Source organism: Elaeis guineensis, chromosome 1 (assembly GCF_000442705.2).
Source record: "Elaeis guineensis isolate ETL-2024a chromosome 1, EG11, whole genome shotgun sequence".
NCBI classification, from domain to species: Eukaryota; Viridiplantae; Streptophyta; class Magnoliopsida; order Arecales; family Arecaceae; genus Elaeis; species Elaeis guineensis.
The window spans coordinates 18,056,752-18,068,195 of NC_025993.2; positions in this window are offsets into that span (position 1 = coordinate 18,056,752).

Genomic DNA, 11,444 nt, shown 5'->3' on the forward strand with positions numbered 1-11,444 from the left:
AGCCCTCTCATCTTTGACACTGTCATCAAAGTTTACCTTGACAAATTTCGAAAGAGGGGGCTCCCAAGAAATGAAAATGACTCTGTGGATCACTACAGGAGTAGCAAGGGAGGCCCAGTAAATGGGGCCATCAAGGGACGGGCTAGCAACATCAAAATGATCGTACTCCATAGCTAAGCAAATAACTCTCTCCAATATCCAATTGCAGGAACCACCTCGCCCTTAAAGATCGGACTATTTCATTAAAGCCAAATTTGGTGGGCAATGTAAACCATCCTACCCCCCAAGTGGAGGTCATACTGTCAGCTGTGCTCCGATGGATCGCACTCGAGAAAGACACTAGCCAATGGCCTCCAGTTGTCTCCCAAGACTGGCCGTCTGCCCTCCTTCAAATTAACCTGACCCTCAGATGGTGCAGGATGGCATGCTTTATCGACCATCCTCCAGTCCGTTGATTGAGCATGAAACTGGCAACTCCATATCCCTATCTCTGAGAAGCGTGCGCGAAGGAAGTGTTGAAAATTGTGTCCTAAAATCAATCGCATGACGATTAAGTTCATCCTTGTATATGAATTATTGATTATTGAATAATAGTTATTCTGATATTTTTCATCACAAAGTGACATCTTCCTTGAACTCTTGTACTGTGATGAAGTTCCTAAAACTATGCTAATATACGATAAAGAGAGGATTTATCATATAGTTTTTAAATAAGTTCGTGACCAAATAATATATCATTACGAGATGATGACGTTAATCGAGTGAAGGTCATTGTGTGCCATGTGAGTTGGTTGTCCTTTTAACCAAGGAGTGTGATGACACTGATATGGCATACAGGTGAGATATAAGGGTACATCCTCACTGAACAATTGACTCACCTACTGAGCGTTCTATCGTCAAGAGCTGCTCGCAAAATACATGGGCATAAATATCCTTCAGACCTGAGATCACCATAGTGACTTGCAAGCAACTCACTGTGCTTTGGTGCCGAACTATCTAAATTTTTAATGCAGTGACGGAAGGCTATTGGGTACAGTCAAGTACTTACGAAGTCTGTATGTGGATCAAGATGGGATTGATCCCTCTGAATTATTGGAGTTGATGTATCACTGTATTTCAATTTAGTAAAATCTTAGTCAGGATAATCTATGAGATAGATTTGAAAGGTTGAAATATAATATGAATGAAGCAATCTCGATTGACAGTTAACCTAAGACCATCCTAGAGCATCCAGGATCAAAAGGATGAATTATGCGGTAACTAGGAGTATGGGTCTGAAATATTCCTTTGTAATAATTCAACCTATTTGGACATCGAAAATTATTGCTAGATGGTATCTCGATTAGTATAGAAATTAGTTCCTGTGCTACCGGCTTAGTGTTTGAACCTATGGAGTCATGCACACAAGTCAGACAAAGTAGAAAGAAATTGACCTATGTTTATATGTCTAATCTAGAAGTACTTGACTTGATTGAACATATAAGCTAACTTGATTGACAATTGAGTTATAGGTCAAACGGGATAGAAGAGTTGGTTATGTCTAGCTAGCACTACACATGAGGTTCAGGTTCAATCTCGGGGATAGACAATTTCTATCTATGATCCATAGAACATATGAAAGATTAGATTTAAGTACTAATTAATTTTAGATTAGATCTGAATTAATTAGACTTAAATAGATCAAAAATCCAAGTTAGACTTGGTACAAAAATCTTAAAGAATTTAGGATTGACAGTCTTTCGAAATTATGTCGAACCAGCTTCGAATCGGACTCGAATTGGATCTGTTTTGGATGAGATATGAGTATTCCTACTTGCACTGAGAATACTCACTCATGAAGCATGACCAAAAATTAGTTTGGTGCTTATTTGGGGCATCCCAAGTGGGTGTAGGAGTAGGTGCAAAGTGGATGTCATAAGTGATGGCAATTATATTTCATGTAGGAGTCCTTCTTTCATGAGTATTGGATCAATTCAAATTAGATTTGAATAAAGAGTCATCTTCTCATTGGGTCATGAGAATCATCTATAAATAGAGAGGATCTCTATCTATGGATGAAAGAAAAAAATAAAATAGCAAACAAATCAAATTGAGAGAAGAGAAAAAGAGAGAGAGACAGGCGTGTGAAGAGAGAGGTCCTTCATCTTCTATATCTCTCCCTTTGTTGCCGCCTCCTCTCCTTGGGAGTGGATCCTTCTTGGGCATCCTATCTACTGGTGTGAGGTGACACATCATCACATCTCATCCTTCGATTGATTGAGTTGTGAAGCTAATTGGATTGGAGTTCATCCTATTTTTTTGCGGCATCTGACGTGCATGCGAAGTAGAAGATCTGCATATCCACGCCTCCGCGAAGGTTTATATCAGATAATTTGAGATTTGATCTCTGGTTCCACTATGATTCAGGTAAAGATTTGATCCTTAAATAAGTAGAACATTAGAAAAAAATTTTAGATGCAACCTGGGCATTCTGGAGGAAAACTGTTTCCTTCCCTTCAACTGGTATCAGAGCAGGCCTGAAATATATACATACAAAATAAAATTTTTTATGATTATTTATATGAGATATAATTAAAATTTTTTATGTGATATTAAATCTCATTTAAATATATTTATATAAAATTTTTTATCTGATTTTGATTGGATTAGAGGTGCCTAATCAATGATTGATTGAGGTTATTATAAATCTATTATAACAGACTTCTGCTGTTACTGAATTTTTAATAAAAAATAATATAAATTAAAAATTTATTTTAAATTTATTTTAATAAAATTTTAATTTTATTATTTTTTTATGAAGTGAGGATTATTTCAGATTTAAATTGGATCCATTTCGATGGATATTTAGATCTGAATCCTATCATAATTCAGCACTGCATGAAAATAAATTTTATCAGAAATTAATTTCTTATGCATTCATATTTATATTAAATTATTTTTTTATTTGATATCAAATCTAAAATTGATATTTTATAATCAGTATAAGATAAATTTTAGATTTGATATGATGTATATGATACATCAAATTTAATTAGATTAGATGAAGAACATAATTGATGAGATCAAGGATATGCTCATGACATAAAATAGTTTTGTCAATAATTGTATATTGATGTAATTATATATGAAATTAGATTTTAAATCTTAATAGCCTAGTACTCGGATTGATGAGATCATCAGACTGTCCAATCATAAGAGATTGAAGAGATTAATCTCTCTTTTGCCTATTCGATGGGTTCTCTTATGGCATATAGGGGTGTTGTTGTAATCCAGTTTCATGAAGAAAAAAAATGAACAGATTTTTATCTATTATTTTGATTATAAATATATTTAGATTAGATCTAAAGTAATTTATAATTCATTATAATAGGATAAAATTTAGATATAAAATTATTTTAGATTGAAATTACATGTTACATATGATGTAATTGATATTGATCTAAAAGTTGTCATGATACATGAGATGTATGAATGAAGTTTAGATCATACTTATGTATGTTTAATTATTAAATATATTATAAAAATTTATTTTCATATGTTGAGACATATGGTATGCTTCACTTGAAATCCTTGTAGAATAGTTTTACAAACTGAAACACACGTTTCACACACTTAATTTTGAATTAAGTTTGAATGATCTAAAATTGAGAATTGAAGATCATTAAGACACCACATAATATGATGAGCAAAGGGTTAGCATAAATCAGATCTTTTAATCGATTAGACTTAGGGTTAGGAACACATATGGATCAAGTAGAGAAATTAATTAAATCTAATCAAGTATTGAATTAGATTAGATCAGTATTTTTTTAAATCAATCTCAATAGTTGAAGTTTGATCAAGTCCATGTATTTGACCCTAATAAATGGATCATGATCATGGCTCCGTGGTTGAGCCCGAATTTTTTGATATACCAAATTGATATACCAGTTGGTGTTTAAAGTAAGTTTGACAGATTCGATCAAGTGATTTTTAATTGGAAGTTATTCACTTAGATGCGTCTACGATGAGTTAAAGATAGATCCCTCCCGCTGATCTCACTTACCTAGCCAACATGGTAGATTATATTTTGATTAGGTCACTAGTTGATTCGTGCAGACCCATGCTATTAAGGTGAATCAATGTGACTGATTTAGGTGTCTTTAGACCAGCTTGTGTTTAATCCTTTACATGACTTGGTGAAGTCAGTGGAAGAATTTGCAGCTTGCATGTCGACTTCTTCTCTTATTCTCAAATCAATAAAATCAAATCCTCTAAATTATTAGGTCCATAAAGTGATAAAGTTATGAGATAGCTTGATCATTGCCTCTCATTAAGGTATGTGATAATGAGTTCAATATTTCAAATAGGCATGGGAGGCACCACACGCCTGGTGTCTATTACGATTGAAATTATCATTCATCATATGATCATCATGATATGCCTTCAAATTAATGCTCAGGTTGGTCGAGCCACACTCGGGCCTGGACATCCATTTGTTGGATGTACTTGATGTGTCATGTTAATGGTTGGACCTAACCAGGATTTTCAGTGGAGGCGCCACACGCCTGCTGAAGGGATGTCTGGGGCAAAATCCAATGCTAGAAGTTGTTTGAAGAAATAATTAGTTATGAACCTACCCATGGATGTACTAAGATTGATCGAGCCATGCTCGGGCCTGAATGTAGTCCGTGTGGATTCTTGTATCCCTAAAAAATTAATGTAATTCTTCAAGTTGGAGGTAGAGGCTACCAATTCGTAAAAAATAGTAGAAGAATCTTTAGACTAAAGTCCATATCTTCAGAGTTAAAAAATAATTCATATACTAATAGGCTAATATTTTCTCCTTTCAGTTATAGCCAACACACTATCCCTCCGTTCGCTGTTGGACAGCGACAAGCTCACCGGATCTAACTTCGATAGCTGGTATCGAAAGTTGAAGATCGTGTTGGAGCACGAGAAGATTTTGTATGTCTTTATGGATCAGGCACTTGAAGAACCTGCAGCCTCCTCGAGCTGCGAGAGACACTTACATAAAGTGGCTCAATGATCGCACGACTATACGTTGTATGATGAGGGCAGTTATGAACGATAAACTTAGTCGTAAGTTCGAAGATGCACAGCCTGAGAAGATGATTCAAATGTTGATTGAATCCTTCGACACCCCTGAGAATGCGGAGAGACATAAAACCTCCTGCACAGTATTCAATGCCCATATGCGAGAGGGAGCTTCAGTCACCAATCATTTATTATACATGATTGAGCAGATTGAACACCTTAGCAAATTTGGCTTTCCGTTGCATAAACAGTTAGGTAAGAATGCTATCCTCAATTCACTACTAAAATCCTACCTATCCTTTCTCAATCATTATAGAATGACGAAGCCTGTAGTAAACTACCATGATTTGCTAGAGTTACTGTAGACTTTTGAGAAGGATCACCAGCTCCAAAAAGAGCCAGTGAATTCAGTGGGAGGTTCATCTGCAGGGCATCGATTCTCCAGGAGAGGAAAGAAAAAAAGATGCAAAAATTCTGTGCCATTGATCCCAAGCAGAGCAAACCGTCAAAAGTTGATAAGAGCTAGGCAGAGTACTTCTTCTGTAAGAAGTTGGATCATTGAAAAAGAAATTATCCTGCTTATATAGCCACCCTTGACCCAAACAGGCCTAAGAACAAGAGAAAGAGGCAAGTGGTTGCTTCACAAGGTATTTATATGATAACACCTTATAATTTCTCTGTTTGTGATACTACTACCTGGGTATTGAATACCGAAAATTCTATTAATATATGCAATTCGTTGCAGGGACTGCAGGTAAGTAGAAAATTTTGAGAGGATGAGCGGTTCCTTAATGTTGGAGATGGAAGCCTTGTTCCAGTTCTGGCCTTGAAAATTTTGCAGCTTGTCTTCGAATCCAGTAGTGTCATATTAGATGATTATCATTATTGTCCCTCTTTTATGATGAATGTCATCTCTGTAGGCTTTTTGGTCAAACTTGGTTACATATTTATAATAAAGGATGATTTTTGTGATATCATTATGAATGATACTATAATTATGCATGGACAATTAAAATATGACATATACATGATATCACGGTCTGTTAGTGTAATGTACACAACTAGTAAACGTTCCAAAATGGATAATATCAGCGAATCCTATCTTTGGCATAGTAGGCTTGGTCATGTGAACAAGAATAGGATTGACAAGTTGATCAAGGAATATGTCCTTGAGATTGATGATTGTGAATCATTGCCTATCTATGAATTTTGTCTCCTTGGTAAGATGACTAAGTCACATTTTAAAGAAAAAGATGAAAGAGCCAATAATGTCCTAGATTTAATACATACTGATGTATGTGGGTCTATGAACATAAGTACCAAAGGAGGATACTACTACTTTATTACGTTTATAGACGACCTATTGAGGTATGGGTATGTCTATCTTATGAAGCATAAGTCAGAATCATTTGAAATGTTCAAACGATTCTGTACTGAAGTAGAGAAACAAACTGAAAAGAGTATTAAGATCCTTCGGTTAGACCGAGGAGGTGAATACCTCACCAGTGAGTTTTTGATATATATGGAAGAGAATGAGATTCTCTCATAATGGATCCCTCTTGGAACACCATAACATAATGGTGTGTTCGAGAGAAGGAATCGAACCTTGTTAGACATGATCCGATCCATGATGGATTTTTTTCAGTCTGTCAATATCCTTTTGGAGATATGCTCTAGAGACTGCCTACTATATTTTGAATAAGGTGCCCAGCAAATCTGTTGATAAAACTCCATATGAGATATGGACTGGATGTAAGCCGGTGCTCTCACATCTTAAGGTCTGGGGGTGTCCTTCTTATGTCAAGCATTTAAAGACAGATATGCTTGGACCGAAGTCTGATAGATGCTTGTTCGTAGGGTACCTAAAGAAAACTAAATGATACTACTTCTACCTCACTACAGAATAAAAGGTGTTTGTCAGCAGTCGGACAGTCTTTTTGGAAAAAGAATTTCTTAGTGAAGGAGCTAATACCTGTAAAATTGAACTTGATGAAGTTCATGAGGTGGAAGGACCGACACATATAGAATTGAGTTTGGTTAGTGAATCAAATCCAAAGCCAGTAGAGGCACCATTAAGGAGATCCGATAGAGTATCGCATCAGCTGGATAGATACTACGATTTTCTGATCTGGGACGGTGATCCTATTAAACTTGATGAGAACGATGAGGATCCGATCACCTATATGGAGGCCATGCAAAGGTTCAACTTCCAAAAATGGCTTGAGACCATGAAGTCCAAGATGGAGTCCATGGAGATCAATAGTGTTTGGACACTAGTTGATCCGCCCAAAGGGATAAAACCTATAGGGTGTAAATGAATTTTCAAAAGAAAAAAAAGAGTGGACGGGAAGGTAGAGACCTATAAGGTTCGTCTAGTTCCTAAGGATTATCGTCAGCGTTATAATATTGACTATGATGAGACGTTCTCTCCTGTGGCAATGCTCAAGTCTATCCGGATTATGCTTGCTGTCGCTGCACACTTAAATTATGAGATTTGACATATGGATGTCAAAATCATTTTTTTTAATGAAAAGCTGGAAGAAGAGGTGTATATGATATAACCTGAAGGGTTCACATCTACAAACGATTCGAAAATGTGCAAGCTGAAAAGGTCAATTTATGGACTTAAGCAGGCATCGAGGAGTTGGAACATGCATTTTGATAAAGTAATCAAAATGTATGACTTTATTAGGAACAGAGAAGAGCATTGCATCTACAAATGGACTTTCGATTTTGTGATCATTTTTCTTGTGCTGTATGTGGATGACATACTGTTACTAGAAAATGACATTCTGGCTTTGCAGAGTGTGAAGCTATGGTTATCATCACAGTTCTCCATGAAGGACTTGGGAGAAGCATTCTACATCTTAGGGATGATGATCTATAGAGATAGATCTAGAAGGTTGCTTGGATTGTCCCAATCCATGTACATTGATACCTTGTTGGAGCGGTTCAATATGGATAATTTCAAGAAAGGCTATCTTCCGATAGGCCATGAAATTACTCTTTTCAAGAAGGATTGTCTGATAACTTTTGAGGAGAGAGAGCACATGAGTAGAATATCATATGCTTCGGTAGTAGGATCTATCATGTACGCTATGACATGTACGAGGTCGGATGTGACCTATTCATTAGGGGTAGTGAGTAGGTACCGGTCAGATCTGGATGAGAAGCATTGGAAGATTGAAAAAGCAATTCTTAAGTATTTGAAAAATACTGAAGACAAATGGCTTATCTATGGAGACTCTGATATGAAACTTGTGAGATATATTGATTTCAATTTTCAATCAGATTGTGAAGACATCAGAAGCATGTCGGGCTACGTATTTATCTTGAATGGAGGAGCTGTTTGCTGGAAAAGTTTCAAGCAACATACTGTGGCCGATTCTGTATGCGAAGCGGAATACATTGCTGCATCGGATGCTGCAAAGGAGGAGGTGTGGTTGCGAAAATTCATTATCGAACTGGAAGTTGTACCTTCCGTTGATGGTCCTATCCTGCTGTATTATGATAGCTCCAGTGCCATAGCTCAGGTAAAAGAGCCTAAGTCGCACTATCGTACTAAACATGTTCTACGTCGCTATCACCTAATGCAAGAGATTGTGAACCGAGGTGACGTCGAGCTTCAGAAGATCGATGGAAAGAAGAACCTAGCCGACGCCTTCACTAAAGCTCTCGGGATCAAAGAGTTCGATGACTTCAAATGGAAGATGGATATAAGATACTGCCCCGATTGACTTTAGTCCAAGTGGAAGTTATTGGGAATTGTGTCCTAAAATCAATCGTGTGACGATTGAGTTCATCCTTGTATATAAATTATTGATTATTGAATAATAGTTATTCTGATATTTTTCATTATAAAGTGACATCTTTCTTGAACTCTTGTACTGTGATGAAGTCCTTAGAATTATGCTAGTGTACGATAAAGAGAGAATTTATCGTATAGTTCTTAAACAAGTTCGCGATCAAATAATACGTCATTACAGGACGATGACGTTAATCGAGTGAAGGTCGTTGTGTGCCATATAGATTGATTGTCCTCTTAACCAAGGAGTGTGGTGACACTGGTATGGCATACAGGTGAGATATAAGGGTACATCATCACTGAACAAGTAATGCACCTGCTGAGCATTCTGCTGTCAAAAGCTGCTTGTGAAATACATGGATATAAATATCCTTCAGATCTGAGATCACCATAGTGACTTGCAAGCAACTCACTGTGCTTTGGTGTCGAACTACCTGAATTTTTAATGCAGTGACGGAAGGCTACCGGGTACAGTCAAGTACTTACGAAGTCTGTGTGTGGATTAAGATGGGATTGACCCCTCCAAATTATTGGAGTTGATGTATCACTGTATTTCAATTTAGTAAAGTCTTGACCAGGATAATCCATGAGATGGATTTGAAAGGTTAAAATACAATGTGGATGAAGCAATCTCGATTGACAGTTAACTTGAGACCATCCTAGAGCATCCAGGATCAAAAATATGAATTATACGGTAACCATAAGTATGGGTCTGAAATATTTTTTTGCGATAATTCGATCTATCTGAACATCGAAAACCATTGCTAGATGGTATCTCGATTAGTGTAGGAATTAGTTCCTGTGCTACCGACTTAGTGTTTGAACCAATGGAGTCACGCACATAAGTCAGACAAAGTAGAAAGAAATTGATCTATATTTATATGTCTAATCTGGAAGTACTTGACTTGATTAAACATATAAGCTAACTTGATTGACAATTGAGTTATAGGTCAAATAGAATTGAAGAGTTGGCTATGTCTAGCTAGCACTACACATGAGGTTCAGGTTCAATTTTGGAGATGAACAATTTCTATTTATGATCCATGGAATATATGAAAGATTAGATTTAAGTACTAATTAATTTTAGATTAGATCTGAATTAATTAGACTTAAATAGATCAAAAATTTAAGTTAGATTTGGTACAAAAGTCCTAAAGAGTTTAGGATTGATAGCCTTTCAAAATTATTTCGAACCAGCTTCGAATCGGACTCGAATCGGATCTGTTTTGGATGAGATATGAATATTCCTACTTGCACTGAGAATACTCACTCATGAAGCATGACCAAAAATTAGTTTGGTGCTTATTTGGGGCATCCCAAGTGGGTGTGGGAGTGGGTGCAAAGTGGATGTCATAAGTGATGGCAATTATATCTCATGTAAGAGTCCTTCTTTCATGAATATTGGATCAATTCAAATCAGATTTGAATAAAGAGTCATCTTCTCATTGGGTCATGAGAATCATTTATAAATAGAAAGGGTCTCTACCTATGGATGAAAGAAGAGAATAGAATATCAAACAAATCAAATTGAGAGAAGAGAAAAAGAGAGAGAGACAGGCGTGTGAAGAGAGAGGTCCTTCATCTTCTACATCTCTCCCTTTGTTGCCGCCTCCTCTCCTTAGGCGTGGATCCTTCTTGGGCATCTTACCTACTGGTGTGAGGTGTCACATCATCACATCTCATCCCTCGATTGATTGAGTTGCGAAGCCAATTAGATTGGAGTTCATCCTGCTTTTTTACGGCATTTGACGTGCATGCGAAGTAGAGGATCTGCATATCCAGGCCTCCGCGAAGGTTTATATCAGATAATTTGAGATTTGATCCCTGGTTCCACTATGATTCAGGTAAGGATTTGATCTTTAAACAAGTAAAACATTAGAAAAAATTTTTAGATGCAACCTGAACATTCTGGAGGAAAACTATTTTTTTCCCTTCAACAAAGTCGGTCCCATGCAAGCTTCTAGAAAAAGAGTCTCACTCTGGAATGGGTTGGTACTCTCCTAATCCAAGCAGTCTCAATCATCCTATCCATCGTCGGCTTACACATCTCAGATAGATCCCTCAAGAGAATCTTATAGCTGCAAGATCGGCCCCACACCCTCAAATCATGGCTACAATGAACCAAAATTGGAGTGGTGAGGATCCAATCAGCAAGTGAACCGCCAAATAATCTGGTGATCTCCTGCACTCTCCAGCCCCTACTATCGGCATTGAGTAGGTCGCAGACATACAGATGATTATCTACCTTACTGCTAATATAGGTTGGCCACCAAGATAATGAAAGACTGGAGATCCAAGCATCTTGGCTCATAACTACCAAAGTTTCGTACCTAATCAGCCATCTGATCGAACCAAAACAGCAGGCCCGTGAGCACAAATTTCCTTCCAGTGGAAAGCAACCACGGGGAGGCCTTAATTTGGGGGCTCCACCCCCTATACCGGGCCTTCATTACCCTGTTTCAGAAATAGTCTGACTGGATAAGAAATCTGGCAACATTTCTGAAAATCATAGCCTCCCTCTTGAAATAATAGAGACTGAATTCTCTGACAACCATCGCTCACAGGTTGGTAAACTACCTTCAGGACAATAGGTGGAACCCTG